Source organism: Chionomys nivalis, chromosome 14 (genome assembly GCF_950005125.1).
Source record: "Chionomys nivalis chromosome 14, mChiNiv1.1, whole genome shotgun sequence".
In the NCBI taxonomy this organism is placed as follows: Eukaryota; Metazoa; Chordata; class Mammalia; order Rodentia; family Cricetidae; genus Chionomys; species Chionomys nivalis.
In genome coordinates this window covers 41,896,943-41,914,637 of record NC_080099.1, presented here as the reverse complement: position 1 = coordinate 41,914,637, position 17,695 = coordinate 41,896,943, and the positions used below count along the sequence as shown (strand labels likewise).

Here is a 17,695-nt window from a genome sequence, read left to right as displayed (position 1 = left end):
AATTTAACCAATTTCTATTAATCTGTGTATCACCACGAGGTCATGACTTACCAGCAATGTTTCAGCACGTCTATTTCCAGTGGCATCTCCATGGCGTCTCTCTGACTCCACCTTTCTTTTTTCCAGCATTCAGTTCAGCTTTCCCTACCTGCTTAAGTTCTGCCTTGCTATAGGTCCAAAGCAGTTTCTTTATTCATTAATGGTAATCACAGCACACAGAGGGGACTCCCCCATCAGCAAAGCAAAGAATGATTAGGCCAAAAAGTACATGCAGGACAAGTGTCCAATTTTGTTGTGCCACGACCTTCATCTGGGGCTCTTAGTTGCATCATCTGGTTCCTGTAGGTTTGGGGAACCCATATCAGCTCACTTTCTCAGTTTCATGACAACATACAGACAAAAACAATTTAAAGGAAGGAAGATTTTGTTTTCTCAAACTGTGAGGGTATACAAAGTCCACCGTGGTAAAGAAAGTGTAGTAGCAGAAGCAGAAGATGGCTCCAGTGGGGTCATAGATGAAGATAAATACTGGTGTCATGTTAGTTTTCTCTTCGTTCTTTCTTCTATAGTCTAGTAAGATGATACTCCCCAACATTCAAGGTGATTGTTCTTTCTCCACTCAAACGTCTCTAAAAATCTTGCAGCTATGCCTAGGGATACATCTAATAGGTGATTCCAAGTCCAATCAAGTTGATAGTGAAAATTAATCATCAGATGGGGAGCCCCTATTCAATGTGAAATTCCCATTCTCTTCTGTGGGAAAATGGAATATGTAATAGCAATACCTCAGTGGAGTGACCATTGTAAGAAGTACCATAAGTACAAATATTTTTATTTGCCTACAGAGATGAGCAAACTGAAGTTCTGGGCTCATCCCCCAAGTGCCCAGGAGCAGAAGTAGAATACATTCTTACATTTGCTTCAACTTGCAGCTAATAGCCTTTCTTAGGTACTGCTGCTTGAGTTATGTTACACCTGTATCATACCACATGGGAATCAATGGTGTTGAAGATTTTTTCTATGCCAAGAATTCTGGTATAGGTACTGCTTTCCCATGATTAAGGAGGCTTTATCCCAGATCTTTTTAATCTAGCCACTCTCGTGTGTGTATGTGGTGGAGGAGGAAGAGGAGGAAGGGAAAGAAAGCATCATGGGAGAGGAAGGGTTGTGAGGAGAGAAGGAGAGGAGAGCAGAGTGAAAACAAATCTTATAGACCCCAGTGCAACTTTCTTTATTATTGGCCTGTTAATTCTGCTTCAGGGGCAAGGCTGTAATGGACATTTGTTAGAGATGCTGTGCCTTGAATAAAAACTTTATGGACACACCGAGGAAGGGAAATAAAGCTGAACACACTGAAACGCTCTGTGTTTGCCTCCTGTTCTTAAGATCTCATCAGAGCACAGGACTGCATGTCTTCCTGAATTTCAATGTGTTTGCAGCTATTTTCTCTTTCCCCATGGTAAGGAACACACAGTCAGGTATGGAGATGTGACAGGGATGATGAAAATGAGAAAGTGAAGGCGGCACATGGGAAGGCAGTAATTAGCCAGAATGCATATTTATCATACTCTGTCATTGTTTACAAACAATGTAATGATGCCTGATTGTAGAACTAAACTCCAGGCTCTGGTTTGTGAAGTCAATCAAACAACCCCAGCAGGTGCAGATCAGCAGCAGAACAAAACAAGTCAGTGCTCTGTATGAAGGAACCGGAGACAGTGCAGTGTCTTCTGTTAAAAACAGATCTTGGAGGTTGGAGTTGATGCTCAATGGTGCAATGTTTGCCTAGCATGTGAAGGATCTAGTTTCCAATCCCAGAACGACAAAATAAATATATAATCATAATGACCAATCTATAAACCTCTCTTTCCTCATGTAAAGAGAAGAGGGGGAATCTGCATTAGATGGTCCCTGCTCTCCACTTTCATTCCTAGAAACCACTCCTTCTCTTAACTAGACATCTGGGCTGGCTTCATGATCATCCTTGCTGCTCCTGTTCTTGCTCACCTATAATCCATAGTTATAGTTAAGACCCAGGAGAAGTTTGCAATAAACAAAACTGAATCATACAACTCGCCTGGCAAGGCCATCCTTCTGTTGCCCTGGTTTCAAACATGCCCACTGACTGCAGCTGCTGAGGCCCGATAGTGATTTCACTCCTGTCTCCCCACGTTGACCTCATCTTCCAGCATTTCCCTCTTTTGATCACTTCAAGTCACACAGGCCATCCTTCCCTTCCTTGTACAGTCTTAGCCCTTTTATATCTGCTATTCATTTGGTTTCCACATAATCTTCATATGTTGCTTCCTTTGGACATTTGATTTTGCCTCCAGTGCTCCTTTCTCTGGAGATGAAACTCTAACTATGGTAACCATTCACCATATTGCCTCGTTCCAACACTGCACTGCATTACCTATTTTCCCACAGCCCTCAATACGACCTGAAACTTTATAATTCATTATTTTTACTAATACATGAATGCCCCATGGTCAACTATGCCTCTGTTGCCAATAGAGCATCTTTAAGAAATCAGTCGCTCATGAGTTGAGTGAGTGAGTGTGAGAATTAAAGTGTGGAGTTCTATAATCTATTGAATGTCACGTAAGTGAGTTTCCATCTGGTAAGTAGGGACCCTCTCAAATATTTGCTGATGTCAAATGAGTGTGGTTTGCAGATATTCCCTCTTACATTTAAGCTTAACACTGATCATCTAATAAAAGACGAGATAGCCTCAGGGCAGGGTTAAATACGTTTGCATAAATTCCCCAAGGAATCCTTTATTCAATTTTCTGAAGTTTTCTGTTTTGTACCATGCAGTGTTATTCACACGTATGAACACATGCACATAACGGGAAAGGATGCCTAGAAATTCCAGGAGACACATAGAAGTCATGTTTATAGCATCCTGGGACAATATTTATATCTCAGATATTCTATTAGTCCCCAAATTTGCAAACTGAACTGCTTATCTTCATCTCCTACCACTCCCCCAGCCTCTTCTTCCATGGTGCCTGCTTCAGAGAACAAGAATAGCAGGTAATAGCTGCGAGATGGAGGCACTCCTGGGAACCTCCTTGATTCATCCCTCCTTTCGTCCACATCTGTAACTTCTGCCTTCTCGGTAGCTCTGGAATTAGGCAGCAGCTCTATTTTTAGGAACAATAGCCGGTGCTATCACTTCCTCTCATCTGGGTCATTTTGGCAGCCTCCTAACTTGTCTGCAACTCTTATATCCTTTCTTTCAGCTCTTTGTACATCTCCCATTTGAAACACGTTTGTAATCTGATCAATTTAATAGCCTCTTAGACCTCCCTAAGATCCGTTTTATCTCCCTAACATGATCTGTTTTCTATCTCTACCTGCCGCTCACTTTTGCCATGCCATCTTAATTTGCCAGACACCTGTGAAGTCCTCCCGGACCAGCAAAGTCTTTTCTCCCATACCCACTACTGAGGACTACTTTCAGTATCTCACACAGTATTCATTGATCTGTCTCCTTACTGTTTCTTTACTTGTTAACCCTAGGTAATGCCAAATGTTCCTTCCTTCCAGAAGATTGCTGGAATTCCCCCTACTCCTTAAAGATATGTTGAGCACCCATACTCTCGTGCTATAGTCTTTAGAATTGTATTTTCTTTTCCTAGAATTCTACTTTGGATTCTATCACACGTTTCAAATTTTTCTTGGCAGAGACTGCTTGCGTGATTGTGAACAGTTCCTCATTGGGTGGAGAATTTGAACCCCCCATCTCCCGTGGTGGCACTCTTCTGGAAGGTTATAGAGCTTTTAGATTTGGGGTCTGCTTTGGGAAAAATAGGGTACTGGGTTGTAATGACATAGTTAGAGGATTATAACCAGAGGACAGAGGTCTCTGCCTCCTGATACACTGTTGAGATGTGAGCAAGCTGCCTCACCCTCCTGCTGCCATAGAAACTGTTTCTGTTGTGATGGACACTGCTAAGCTTTCTGCCATGAAACTGAGTTTAAACATTCTCCCCCCAAGTTGTTCATGCCAGATATTTTGCCCCAGCAGTGAGAAAAGTAGCCAATACACTGACCTACCATTTCTTCTCTTTTGTGGCTTTCTCTGCTTTCCCCTCTTGCTGCTATCTCCTTGTTTGTTTGCTTTGCTGTCTCACATTTGCTTCCTAGGTCTTCCTTCTGGTAAAAGTATTTACATATGCAAGGACAGCATCGAGCTCCTGTCTCTTGTAGGCCCAGAGCTGCACAAATGTAGGTCAGTTTTATGATCACACAATGCTCTCTCGTTGGCCCTTTTAACTTTTATAGGGATTCTCTTCTGTCAGCCTTCTGAGCTTTGGGCTGACAGACATGTACCACCATGCTTAACAATATGTTCTGTTGTCCCTGGATTTTCATTATTGTCTCTGTTCTTTGTTCTTTTTCTCTTTATATACGTTTTTGATCCCCGTCACTTTGGGCCATGGTATCCAATTGTCTAAATTGCCTGTTTCATTAACTTTAGATTTAGAAATCTGATCAAAATATTTCCTGATTCTGGAGACTTTAAAAAAATTATTTTTTCTTTATGTGCATGTGTGTCTGTGTGTCTCCCCCCATAAGTATCTAGGTGCCAGGACAGGCTGGCTAAAGAGCTGGAGTTGGAAGCAGCTGTGACAATCTGTTGTGGGTGCTGGGGCCCACATTCTTTAGAGAAGCAGAAAGAACTCTCGCTTGGTGTGATGTCTCTCCAGGCCCAACTTTAAAGTTTTAAACTAAACCCAAACTTCTTTTTTCAATAAGTGTTATTATTTTAGAGACATCATGAGGTGATGAGAGAGAAAAATGAATTCTCTGATTGACCCAAGTGGAAAACGATAGGATAATAAGTCCAGTCACCAAGACAGCCCTCCATTCCTTTGGAATTCCTGTTTTGTTCCTTGTTTTTAAGTCTCTTTCCCATTCATTTCTTATATGTTAATAACCAAAAGTTTGTTACTAAGTGTTTAATAATTAATGCAGAGAAAAAAGTATTTAATAAATAGACATCAAAATGTAGAAAGTCCTCAAATGTTTATCAATATAATCACTGCAGAGGAATACTAATGGATATCAAATAATAATATAGACAGAACTCAAATATCTCTCAATCTTATTGCATCAGTTTATTTCTTTTCTATCCCCTCCAACCTGAAAATGATCAGTGCTGATTAATTTAGCTGTATTCTTCAGCTGCATTTGCTCAAAAGACACATCTGTCAAACTATGTGAAAGACCTTTTTAAGTAAACTAACCATGGAAGTCATGGTTGCTTACTTTTCTTGAATCATGGGTAAATGGGCAATCTCATAATTTTATGTGTGCATTTTTGTGCAGTTATGGAATTTCTCAGTAGCCGACATCTCACTTTTAAACAGTTAACAATGAGCTGACAGAACTATGTACAACTTATGAATCCCTTCAGGCTTTCTCCTTGTTCTTGATGTCCCAGTCCAAAATGGCAGTCATTGTTCTGGAGAGCCAAGAAAGAGCATTTCTGCATAAACCAGTCTGTGTGCATATTTGTGTTTCTCTACATATTGTCAGTATATGCAAAGTGTAACAGTGTTTTTTAAGACAGCCAATGATAAGGGTACTAAATGGAGACTATGATTAGGTAATAAGAAAATGAATTTGGGGTGGCATGAATATTAGAAGAATGCTTGAAGAAACAGGGGATTAAATAAATGGTTATCTTAAGTGAAATTTCTGTTTAAATACTTATATTGAAGTTGATGTTCGCCTTTCTATGGTTGACATATGAAGTAATCAATTGTTTTATAGATTTTTTGATAGTCATTGAGAATACCTTAGGTGCTTTTATTGTACAGTGGATGAATCTTATCATTAAGTTTCTCTACTCCTTCAGCTAAACATTTCTGTCTCCCACATTCCCAAGTAAAGATATTACCAGTCATCAATGTGAGCTGAGGTCTAGTCTTGTTTTTCTAGTTGAAAACCCAGTGACTGGGAACTGGGAAGATGGCTTATTAGGTAAAGTTCTGATCTTTCAGCATGAAGACTTGAGCTCAGTTCTGCTTTAGTAAGTGTTTTTAACACTGATTGTTGTTGGAATTTCTTCTCAGGACTTCTGGCCTCCAAATAATGGCATAGAGACTTATTAACTACAAAAGCTTGGCTTTAGCTTAGACTTGTCCCACTAGCTCTTATAACATAAATTAACATAGCTTTTAACCTCTTTCCAGTTCTGTAGTCTGACTCCCCCATCTCTCTATTTCTCTGGTGTTTCTACTCTCTTCTTCCCTGAATTCTTATCTCTGCCCAGAAGTCCCTCCCTATTCTCTCCTGACTAGCTATTGGCCATTCAGCTCTTTATTAAACCAATCAGGTGCCTTAGGCAGGCAAGGTAAAGCAGTGATATATCTTCATACAGTGTGATAAAATATCCTACAACCTGTGATAAAGGCCACGACCAAAAGCGACTTGAAGAGGAAAGGATTTACTTCAGCTTATCCCTCTCTGATCATATTCTGTCACTAAGGGTAGTCCAGGTAGGAACTAAAGGTAGAAACCTAGAGGAAGTAACTGATGGAAAGTCCATGAAGGAATGCTGCTCACTGGGTTGCTCCTTGTGGCTTGGTTGGCCTTTCTTATGGCACCCAGAACCACCAGTCCAAAGGTAGCACAGTCTATATTAAGCTGGGCTTTCCACCATCAATTATCAATCAAGAAAACGTCCCTTAATCCAAGGGGAGGTGCTTTGTCTTACCACAACTTGATATGCCCTGCTTGGTTGATACCCATGGGAGGCCTACCCCTTTTGGAACAGAAATAGAGGAGAGGATGGGGGATAGCGGGGAAGTAGTAGGATTAAGAATGTGAGGAGAGAAGGGAGGGGAAAATGCAATCAGAATGTAAAATAAATTAATAAATTAAATTAAAAACATAAAATAGATAAAAATTAAAAAGGAAAAAAGAAATAAAGAAAATGTCTGATACACTTGGCCACAGGCCTACTTGGTGGGGACATTTTTTTCTTAATTGAAGTTCCATCTTCTCAAATAGCTGTAACTCATGTCAAATTGATATAAAACTAGCCAGTGCAAATCTCCAGCACAAGGAGAAATGCCAGCTTTGGTGGCAGAATTGTAACCGCAGCACTGGGGAGGCTGAGACAGTCAAATTCCTATAGCTGGCTGGCTAGTCAGCCTAGAGAAATTAGCACTGAGACCTAAGTCCCAGTGAGACATCTTGTCTAATAAAAAGGATTTACAGACTTCATGAATATCCACAAAAAATGCCTAAAACAAACAAAGCCCAAGAAATAGGACAATTGGCATGACTCCAAGGAGATCCTGGGACAAAAGGGCCTGCTTCTGCATGCTAGTTCCATTATGCAACCACACTGGGTTTCTGCTTACCCTTTCTGTGCCTCAGTTTGCCTTTCTACAAAAAGCCAAAGATAGCTGAGGATTTTTCCTAGGGATGCTGCAGATCTCAAATGAACCTCTGTGAGAAAACTGAATAAGACAACACATGGCATGTCGTAAACATTCCAATTAATGTTCTCTATTATTAAGACAGGATATTAATATAGGCTGTGGTTGTAGAGAGAAACTTTTGCTTAGCTCTGCCTTTATTCCATTTTGAATTCCTAATTAAAAGAATAGTGATTAATTACCATCCAATTAGGAAGGATACAGGTTAAGGCAGAGCTTGTTAAATTCTACAAGGCTTTCTTTTCTTTTATCATCTGAAGACAGACTGGTGAAATGAGGTGTTCTTCCCATTTGGTGAAAAGTAAAAGGGCAGCTCAATTTCCTTTGTCTCTGCTCACTGGGTTTCTTTTAAGTTTATCATTAATGGAGGAAGGAGTGTGCCCAATAAGCTCTTGTCCAAACGGCAGCATTTCACTGGAGCAGTGCAAGTCAGTCTCAGCCTTGTCTCTTACTGGCTTTGTGAGCTGTGGACCACTTAGTCCAGCTTTATCAAATCTGGTTACCTCATCAATAAGTATGCACATTTGTTTCAGAACAGCGAGAAGATTTTACCCCTAGGGGACATTAAGTGGCACCTGGAGAGTCAATTGCCTTGACTGAGCATAGATTTTCCAGGTGAAGTTTATGGTAGGAGCCAGCCGCCACTCAGCCTGTAGTGCAGAGAGCAGACTCGTCAAGAAGCTTGGCAGAACACTGCTAAGGTGAAAAGTCCCTGCTGTTTGTCAGCGTGGCATCACAATGGACACGTGGTAGGTGCCCATAATTCAGCAGTTCAGTGCGGAATTTTTAAAATTCCCATTACCCATTACTGTCTGTTTCTAGGCTCCCCTCTCTGTAGCCCGGGAATTGTGATTAAACTACTCACCCAAGATTTCTGAGAATTATTCTTCTGTCAAGAATACATACCATTCAGAAGAGGCCTTTTGATGCTCCTTATGGGAGAATCCAGACAGAATGGCAGACTGTTGTTACCTGGAAAAGGCCGGTCCTAACCAGCTACCTACTTAATCCTGATTCAGAAAAGCACTGTAGTCCCCTCCTCTCTGCACAGGCTGGAACATTCTGTGAGATGCTGTCTGATGTAGGGCAACAGGAGTTCTGTATCTTCACAGTCCAGAAGCTGTAACAATGTAGACCAATGTTTTCATCCCTTAGTGCTCCCCTCTTCTTCTCCTCTCTTCTCTTCTCCTCTCTTCTCTTCTCTTCTCTTCTCTTCTCTTCTCTTCTCTTCTCTTCTCTTCTCTCCTCTCCTCTCCTCTCCTCTCCTCTCCTCTCCTCTCCTCTCCTCTCCTCTCCTCTCCTCTCCTCTCCTCTCCTCTTCTCTCTCCTCTCCTCTCCTCTCTTCTCCTCTCCTCTTCTTTCCTCTCCTCTCTTTTCCTCTCCTCTCCCCTCTCCTTTTCTTCCTCTCCCCTCCCCTCCCTTTCCTTCCTCTCCCCTCCCCTCCCTTCTCCTCCCTTCCCCTTCCCTCCTCTCTTCCCTTCTCTCCTCTCCTCCCCTCCCCTCCTCCCCCACCTCTCTCCATCATGTGGTCCATGCAATAATCATTTTTTTCCAAATTACTTTGTCATGCACATTTACCTTCACTGTCAGGAAGAACAGTCTCTTATGGACTCCCCTCCTCCCCCACCTCTCTCCATCATTGTGGTCCATGCAATAATCATTTTTTTTTCCAAATTACTTTGTCATGCACATTTACCTTCACTGTCAGGAAGAACAGTCTCTTATGGAGAGTGTTTTTACTCTCATTCATTCATTCATTCATTCATTCTTTTTTTCTATCCCAGATGATAGACTTTTTGTTTAGAAAATCCCCTCCATTTGGATTTGATTTATCTACCTTTTGTCCCCAGGGTATATCATCTCAGAGGTATCCCTGATACTGTCCCAAGCATAGTCCCACACAGAACTCTGTCCTCAGACCCTCTTTAGGCCCTGGGCCCGCTCCTTCAGTTCTCTTTAGGTCCTTGATCATCTTATTGGGATTCTGACTCTATGCTGTTGCTGTGGCCACCTGGACTCTGAATCTCCTTCTTTTGGACATCTCATGAGAGTGTCTTCTGCTCTCAGGGTTTTCTGCTGAACGCTGACTTCCTCCAGCATGGTACATGGCTCACACATGTTTGGAGACAGTTCTCTTTCCTCTGTGTTGCTCAAATCCATAGGTTCTCTGGCTCTTGAATAATTGTTCTAGCATAGGCTGACTCTTTTTGAGCCATGAGAAACAACCTAAGTTTGGGCCTTCATTTGCCTACACGCACATTCTCCTTCTTAAGAAGATACCAAATCCTGCTTGGCTATTTAATATTTATTAAACAGTATTAGCAAATATTATATCTTTATTATGCCACAAAGAGCGTTTTCATGAACTGATGAAGTGTGTACTTCAAACACCACTGATTGTTACCACAGCAGCTGAGAGAATACATGGAGAGGAATGTGTCCACCCCACACTTCAGCAAGAGGACCAACATGCCTTATCCTTAAGTTACTTATGTGCCAATAATTTGGAGGAAGAGAGCTTAAATCTCTTACACAAATATTAGAACAAAATTCCTAAGAAAATGGAGATTCTTTCAAGTTGTTCTAAGTTTATTATGTTTTAGAGGTGTTCTTGAAGACAGAATCATTAGGATGATTATACTAGCCAGTAAATGTTTTAACCATTGTGGCTGTTGGTGTGTGTGTGTGTGTGTGTATGACATTGGAGCATATTTTCACCAAAACCCCACAGAGGCCATGTAATTTCTAAAAAAAGATCTTGGTTGAACTCTTGCTACTTCTCAAGCTTGTATTTTTGGATTGGGGTAGTTTAACTTTAAGCTGCATTTGTCTTCATGGAAAGCAAAGGAAAATAGCATCACGTAATGGATTGTTGTGAGAACTGACACATATGGGGGTCCTCCATCAATTTCATTATTTTATATTTTTATTATTATGCAAATTTTTGACTGGGGGATAGCTGTGACCTTGTTCACAACTGTAGTTCCTTTGCAAAAGAGATGGTGACGAAGATTTAATTTGTTGCTCTCAGTGCTATTTAGATTGTTAGGAACAATGTGATAAACAAGACATCACCCAGAGAAGAAACAAGTCATTCTCAAGACAGTTATGCAAGAATAATAGTTCTCACCTTCTGCATCATTAGTGCTGGGAGTGTGTGTATGTGTGTGTGTGTGTGTGTGTTCAGATGATGAAATGCATAAATTTAATAGATGTTAAGTATGCTTATATGAGTTTGATATAATATTCAAGAATACTGTTATAAGTATCAGAAAATTAACTCTTACTAGATTAGCAGAAAGAGAATTTCTAGGCCTTAAGATTACAAATCTGGCCCTGGGGCCAAATTGAGACTCTGCTGAATGATGAGATGTTTCTCTCTATTTCTCAGCTTTTCCTGTCTCCCTTGGCTCACTGTTCCATGAATGTCTTCCCCAGCTGGTGTGAAAGATAGCTATTGGACTCACATGTCCCAGTTTGGCAACCTCCCACAAAATACAGCATTTATGACCAATATGTTCTAGCAGAAAAGTCCCAGTGAGGGCTCAGATCCACCTAGCTTGAGTCACACTTAAGGCTTTGTCATCCACAGTGGTCACAAGGTGAGGGAACTCTGTTCATATTCAGGCCATATATCCTCCCTTTGTGGTCTAGATATTGATTAAGACATGGGATGGGTCATGGGAAACTTGTTCCAGTTTACAAAAAAGTTGAAGAAAAGGACAAAGGCAAATCTTTAAGATGAATGGAGGAAGGTAGGAAAGGGGTTAGTGAGGGGTCACAGAACTTGGACTAACTGAGTAATAAGGACTTTGAGGGACAAAATCATTATGACCTTAGCTAAAAGAAAGGGGGCAAGGAGCTAAGGTTAACATGAAATAAAATGAAAGAGAAAACAATTAAAGAGCTGAAAGTCCTGGAAAAGTGGAATAATCATGTTATCACGAGGTGCTTAAAAGAACAAGACAATGAACCAGGGAGTCAGAATTCAGGATTACCAGCTTTATTCAAATCACTGCATTGCTCTCAAACCTCGTAGATTCAAAACTTGGAATGGGAAAGTTAGGTCAATATGAAGCATAGATAGAATAGCTAGGAAAGCTGATTTCTATGTTAGTTCTATAATAATGCAAGGTCCTTTACATTAACAAACCATTATGACTAATTTATATACACATTCCTACACAAATAAGGGACTTTGAACTTGTTGGATAGGCCATGAAATTTGATGGCCATCAAGTCAGCCTATTTTTATCAAGGTTACATCAGATGTCTCCTGCTAGTATCTCTTCTAAAGACCTTTACGAGTCAGAGGTCTTTTAGTTATTTGTGAAGGATTTTCTCTCTCTCTCTCTCTAAGTGTCTTCTCTATTTATTGTTTTTCTCTACTCACCCCTTCCTCCCCTCTCTTCTTCTACCCTCTCCCATGACTTCCATGCTCCCAATTTACTTAGGAGATCTTGTCTTTCTCTTCTTCCTATGTAGATCCATGTGTGTAACTCTCAGGGTCCCCTTTGTTGTCTAAGTTCTCTGGGGTTGTGGACTGTAGGCTGGCGTTTCTTTGCTTTATATCTAAAAGCCACTTATGAGTGAATACATATTATATTTGTCTTTCTGGGACTGGGTTACCTCACTCTATATGTTTTTTTTTATTATTTTTTTAAAACCATCTCTTTGCCTGAAAATTTCAAGATATCATTATTTTTACCACTGTGTAGTACTCCATTGTGTAAATGTACCACATTTTATCAGTTCTTTGATTGAGGGGAACCTAGGTTGTTTGTAGGTTCTGGCTACTATGAATACTGCTGCTATGAACATAGTTGAGCACATACTCCTTGCATGCACTCTCGTAGCCTGACCTGTGTATATTAGTGTGGTGTAGAATTCAGAAGGACATCGTGTGGAAAAGAACCATTAAATCGATAATCCTGTAAGAATACACATATACACTGTACACACACACACAGACACACACACACAGAGAGAGAGAGAGAGAGAGAGAGAGAGAGAGAGAGAGAGAGAAAGAGAGTCAGACTTCTGCATACACGATGTTAAGAAAGTATAAAAGTCAGGGACAGAGTTTAGGATGAGTTTAAATTGTGCTGGAGAAGAGAAAGGTAAACCCATTCTGTGAAGTTATGTTTCAACATTTGTGTTTGTGCTGATGTGAGCAAGTTAAGCAGGTATAGAATAGAAGAGTGTGTGTTGCCGGCAAGGCGAGAACAAATTGAAAACCCGAAGTGTAAAGGGGGCAGAGGGCAGGAGCTGAAGTGAGATGATGGCTTTCTTTCACTGCCATGTACTAAGTCTTCTGTGAAATCCACTCCAGCTGCCCGAGAGGGCTGTCTCATAAACATTGTCTTCCCTCAGTCCAAAGCCGCCCTCTGTGTGATGCTCTGCGATGTCGGGACTAGGACTCAGGATCACCATACCGACTCACCAGTCACACAAGGACACTCTTCACGTACACAGCTGTCTTTCTCTTGGATTTTGTCAGGAGGGGATGCTGCAGGAAGGTGTGAGCCATGTAGCTGAGAAGAACTGGCTTGCTTCAGGCTGCATCTGCTTGACTTTGCCCCAGAGCCATTGGCTCTAGTTCTCCCTCCATCATGACCCACAGAGGTAGACTCCTTCAGGTACCATCACTGGAAGAGTGGCAGGCTTTCCTCTGGCATCTGCACCCTCCTCCACTGGACTTCTTCTAAGCCATTTAGGCTTTAGTGTTTGTGTATTCTTCTGTACATCTTTGCAGACAGCAGCTATAGCTCCAATCATTCTGACCATCTCTTCAGTGTTACTTTTCTCTTTTTTTTTTTTTTTGGATTTTTCGAGACAGGGTTTCTCCGTAGCTTTTGGTTCCTGTCCTGAAACTAGCTCTTGTAGACCAGGCTGGCCTCGAACTCACAGAGATCTGCCTGCCTCTGCCTCCAGAGTGCTGGGATTAAAGGTGTGCGCCACCACCGCCCGGCATACTTTTCTCTTTCTAATGTCTGCTTATTCACCGTTTATCGAATTCTCCCTGTTGGACACTTTTGGAGTATCTGCCTTCCTGACTGATGTGTGGATCCCTTAATTATCTTTTCTTGTTCATATACACCACCTCTTAAATTGAGGTCCCAGCTGGGCCTACCCAATACTAGATGCCCTCGAGTGAAGGAAAGGTCTGCCAGAAGCAAGAAATGATGATTGTCAAGCTTAAGGACTCTTTTTGTTCAGGAGTTTTCACAGCCTGCCTATTCCTAATCTCCACCATTCAATGTATCTTCAAAGGTTATCAGAATTAGAAAAACATCAATTTGCTCATTATCGACTTTTCAGCTAAGACCAAGAGTGTCTTTTAGCAGCCTTGATAAATTAAATCTGGCCACCTCTCTCCCAGACTGTGAGGCTCCGACACCATTGATGGAGAAGCCGTGGAGGACCAGCTCTCCCAGCCGCTTCTGTAATGAAGTGCATTGTACTCACGGCCATTAGCAGGTGGAGAATTTGAAGTGCGGGTAGATTACAGAGACGCCGCCTTTAAAAATGCATAAGCACTTTGTGAGTTTGCTAAGTCATGCCTCAGTCAGCTGGCCTTGAATTTTTCATGGAGGTGGCATCTCTCATAGGCTTTCCTCTCCTACTTATTACCATTAAGGCTGTGTGGAAGCTGGGGCACCTCAGTCATACCATCTGCCTGATTGGTCCTTGATGTGGCAGAGATGTAAACTATTGAAAGATTTGGATGTATATTTGGAAAGCTGATTTTCTCCTTTTTCCTGCATTTAATTTAAAACACAAAGTTCTTCCTGTCCTGCATTTACAAGTGAATTTGTATTCTGGACGACTCATCTACATGTTAACTTTTAAGCACTACACTGGAAGACTCCATCCTTCCAAAACTATATGTGGTCACACAGTACCTGCCATATACTCTTTGTGCTTGTCATTAATATCCCTTCCAATGCCAAGTCAGGCATTACCAAATACTCAGCATTTTTCTCCTGTGTCCAGCTATGGCTACAGTGTCCTTTCTAATGAGACACTTAGCCCATCAATAAATATTGATTGCACAGTACATTTGTAGCAGAATCATCATTATATCAGTAAAATTTCTATTTGGAATGTTTATGGAGATTGAGGTCTGACTTGCAGTATAACCAATATATTTGAATGAATGGAGTATATCCACAATTGTCACAGAAGCCCTCAAACTCAGAAATGACTTATAGAACAAAGCAAAGTGGTATTAACGAACTTTAGGTCCAGCAATTAATTAGTAAACTTTCAAAAGGCAATGGGTTTTCTTCTTTTTCACATACCCTTAAGTTAGGCTTTTCTCTGAAAGAAATGATTTTCTCCCCATATCTGACTCATCAGTTGTAACCTGCTTCCTTGCTAAATTCAAAGATTCCAACCAGTGTTGAAACCTCACAGATTAGAAGTGAGCACTGGGGTATTTGTGATTCTTCTCTTCTCCATTCTCGGGAAGATCCTAGAATACCTTACGTTGCAGAGTTGACTTTACATGGGTCTTTCACGGTTTCTTAACATTTGTGAGCATGTCTCAGAGGGACCGCAAGGGCAATGGGCCTTGTGCTTGCAGCCCCTTCTGCTGAGTCTCACACCTCTGCTCCAGTTACATTCTTGGGAGGAGAGTGGTTGGACACAGTGCTTCCAAGAAGGAGGTAGTGGACTTCCTGTTCCACATGACTATTTTCAAATTTCATACTGGCTCTGTTTGGATTGTATTAATCCCATCTGCTTCCTTCATTTCAAAACAGTATAAAGACTTCAGGAGCCATTTTATAAATTGTCTTGCCAAAATGGTAAAATATTCAAATGTTCTTGCAAGATATAAATGCGTTAGTAGTGACAAGCTACATTAAAATTAAGTTGTTCAATTTCCTTGTAAGAGTGATAGAGCCCGGACTGAATGGAAGGTAATAATTCTATTTGCCTGGAAGCTAGAGAACCCAGATGACACTGAAATGCAGGATTGTCCTTGCAGTTTGGGAAACAAGCCGCAGTAGTGCCAGGTCCCTTGCGTGCCATACAGTTCAAGGCTGCACATGAATGCACAGGGATTGACCACATACGGGTTTGGGTGCTGCTTAAGAAGATTCAGATTTCCTTTGGAGCTTGGTGACTGGAGGGACATCCCTGGGGAAGACAATGTCTGGGCAGGAATATATATTTCTATTGACTCAGTGGGGTTGCTTGTTCAAGTGTTTTGTTACCTTGTTTTAAGATAATAGACAAGTATGTTCCAAATAATGTGTGTGTGTGTGTGTGTGCTCCCTGCCTCTTTCCTGCATTTCCCTTCCTTATCCTCCTATTCCTCTCTTTCCTCTTCTTTTTCTCAATGCTAAATTTAATTTCTAAACATTCTCCAGTGAACCAGGTTCGATAAACTCTGCTCTGAAGTGATTACTTTTATTTAGTCCAATTCAATGGAATTACCCCACTGTGAGTTGTATTAGTAAAGAATGACTCCAGTGTCCAGCAGCTGAGGCAGCTTCTGCCAACGAGACCTGAGAACTGTTGTCCTCAGTCCCCTGGCAGATGGAAAGCCCTCGGTATTGCAAGCGTTTCTAAGCACAAGCAGTTTCGTTGTCGCGCAGAAGGCATTTATTTGTAATAACGGAGAATGGCTATGGCATTGCTGCTATTATGATTCCTTTTGGCTAATTGGATTGCTGCATTTAATTTAATAGCTATATAAGCACAATGATTACTCAGTCATATGTTAGAAAGTGACTGGACTGCATGAGAGTGTAAAAGTTAGGGATTCTGGGGCTGTGATTTAGAGAAAAATATTTTTATTTCCTCTCAAAAAATATGACTACTTGTCATGTGCAAAAATCATTTATACATGTAAAATACAGACATTACATAGGAAGTCAAGGGGTGACTCTTTTTTAATAGGTTCATTTCTTTGACCATATTAGAAATGGCAATGAATGAGATTTTTTGATAATGATAACTATTGTTTATTGAATAAGTCATAGTAAAATCAAAACTGGATTTAAAAAATCATAGAAAATATTTCATTACCTTTATACTCTATTAATAATATATAATGTATTATACATATTAATAAGGATATTGGTCTTCCTTCATATTTTTATGGCATCAATGAAGTTGGTGAATTGAAATGCCCAGCTATACCAGGCTTTTTCTTTTGGACCACCAGCCAGCTCCCAAATCACGACACAGAGACTTCTTATTTGTTATGAAAGCTTGGTTTAGGATAGACTCATTTCTGGGTAGTTCTTTTAACTTAAATTAACTTGTTTCTCTTTATCTATTTTGCCTTGGGGTGTATTTTCTTTCCTTTGTATATCTTACCTTCACTACTTCTCTGGCTGGCTAGTTGGTGGCTGCCTGACTTCTTGCCCTGGGCATGTCCCTCTCTTTCCCCTCGTTCTCTTCTTTCTTTTCCCTTCTCTCCTTCTCCTGAGTCTAGAGCCTTGATTCTTCCTCCTATTTAGTCTCCCTGCTTGCCAGTGCCTTCTATCCTTCTCTCTGCCTAACTAGTGGCCGTTCAGCTCTTTATTAGACCAATCAGGTGCCTTAGGCAGGCAAGATGAAACAGATCTAACACATCTTTACATAGTTAAACACACATCCTTTCATCCGTAAACAAATGCAGCATGAATAATTATAACACACCTTTACACAGTTTAAGTACTATTCTGCAGTATAACCAAATGTAACACATCTTTGTCTAGTTAAAGTAACATTCCACAACACTCAGCCTGTAATAAATAATCAGTTCATAGAATGACTCAAGGAGTTTGGGGGCTACTCGGAGACTGGAAGGCTAGTGACTATAGCTTAGGCTTGAAAAAGTTCTTTTGTGCCATGATTGGGGATTTTTCAAAGTTTATGAAGCCACCAACTGTGTATCTGAAAAATTGCTCTGCCTCCAAGCTGTTGAACTTACTTTTAAGAGTCAACACTCAGGGGATAGAGACAGACGCTTTCATATTGGCTTAAACTAAGAATAAAATTTATGGTTCTTATACCATGTCTACTGACAAGACTAGCTTCAGGCACGGCTTGATTCAGCTACTTTGAAAATCTTTGCTAAGATGCTTTGTATTATTGAGTTTCTTTGATATACCCTGGGTGATTGCTTAGACCTACAACAGTGAACTGTTCACCATGTCTATGTTGGGAAGATAGTGGTTTAGACGCTGCAGGGACAAGACTTACAACTACAGTCGTACCCGTGAGGAGGCGAGCAT

At 40.9% G+C, this 17,695-nt stretch overlaps 1 protein-coding gene across 2 annotated transcripts in view; it reads left to right on the top strand.

The window, feature by feature from the left end:
* Positions 1 to 17,695, top strand: part of Kctd16 (potassium channel tetramerization domain containing 16) — a 285,581-nt gene that overhangs the window by 254,204 nt on the left and 13,682 nt on the right. The window lies entirely within an intron of this gene.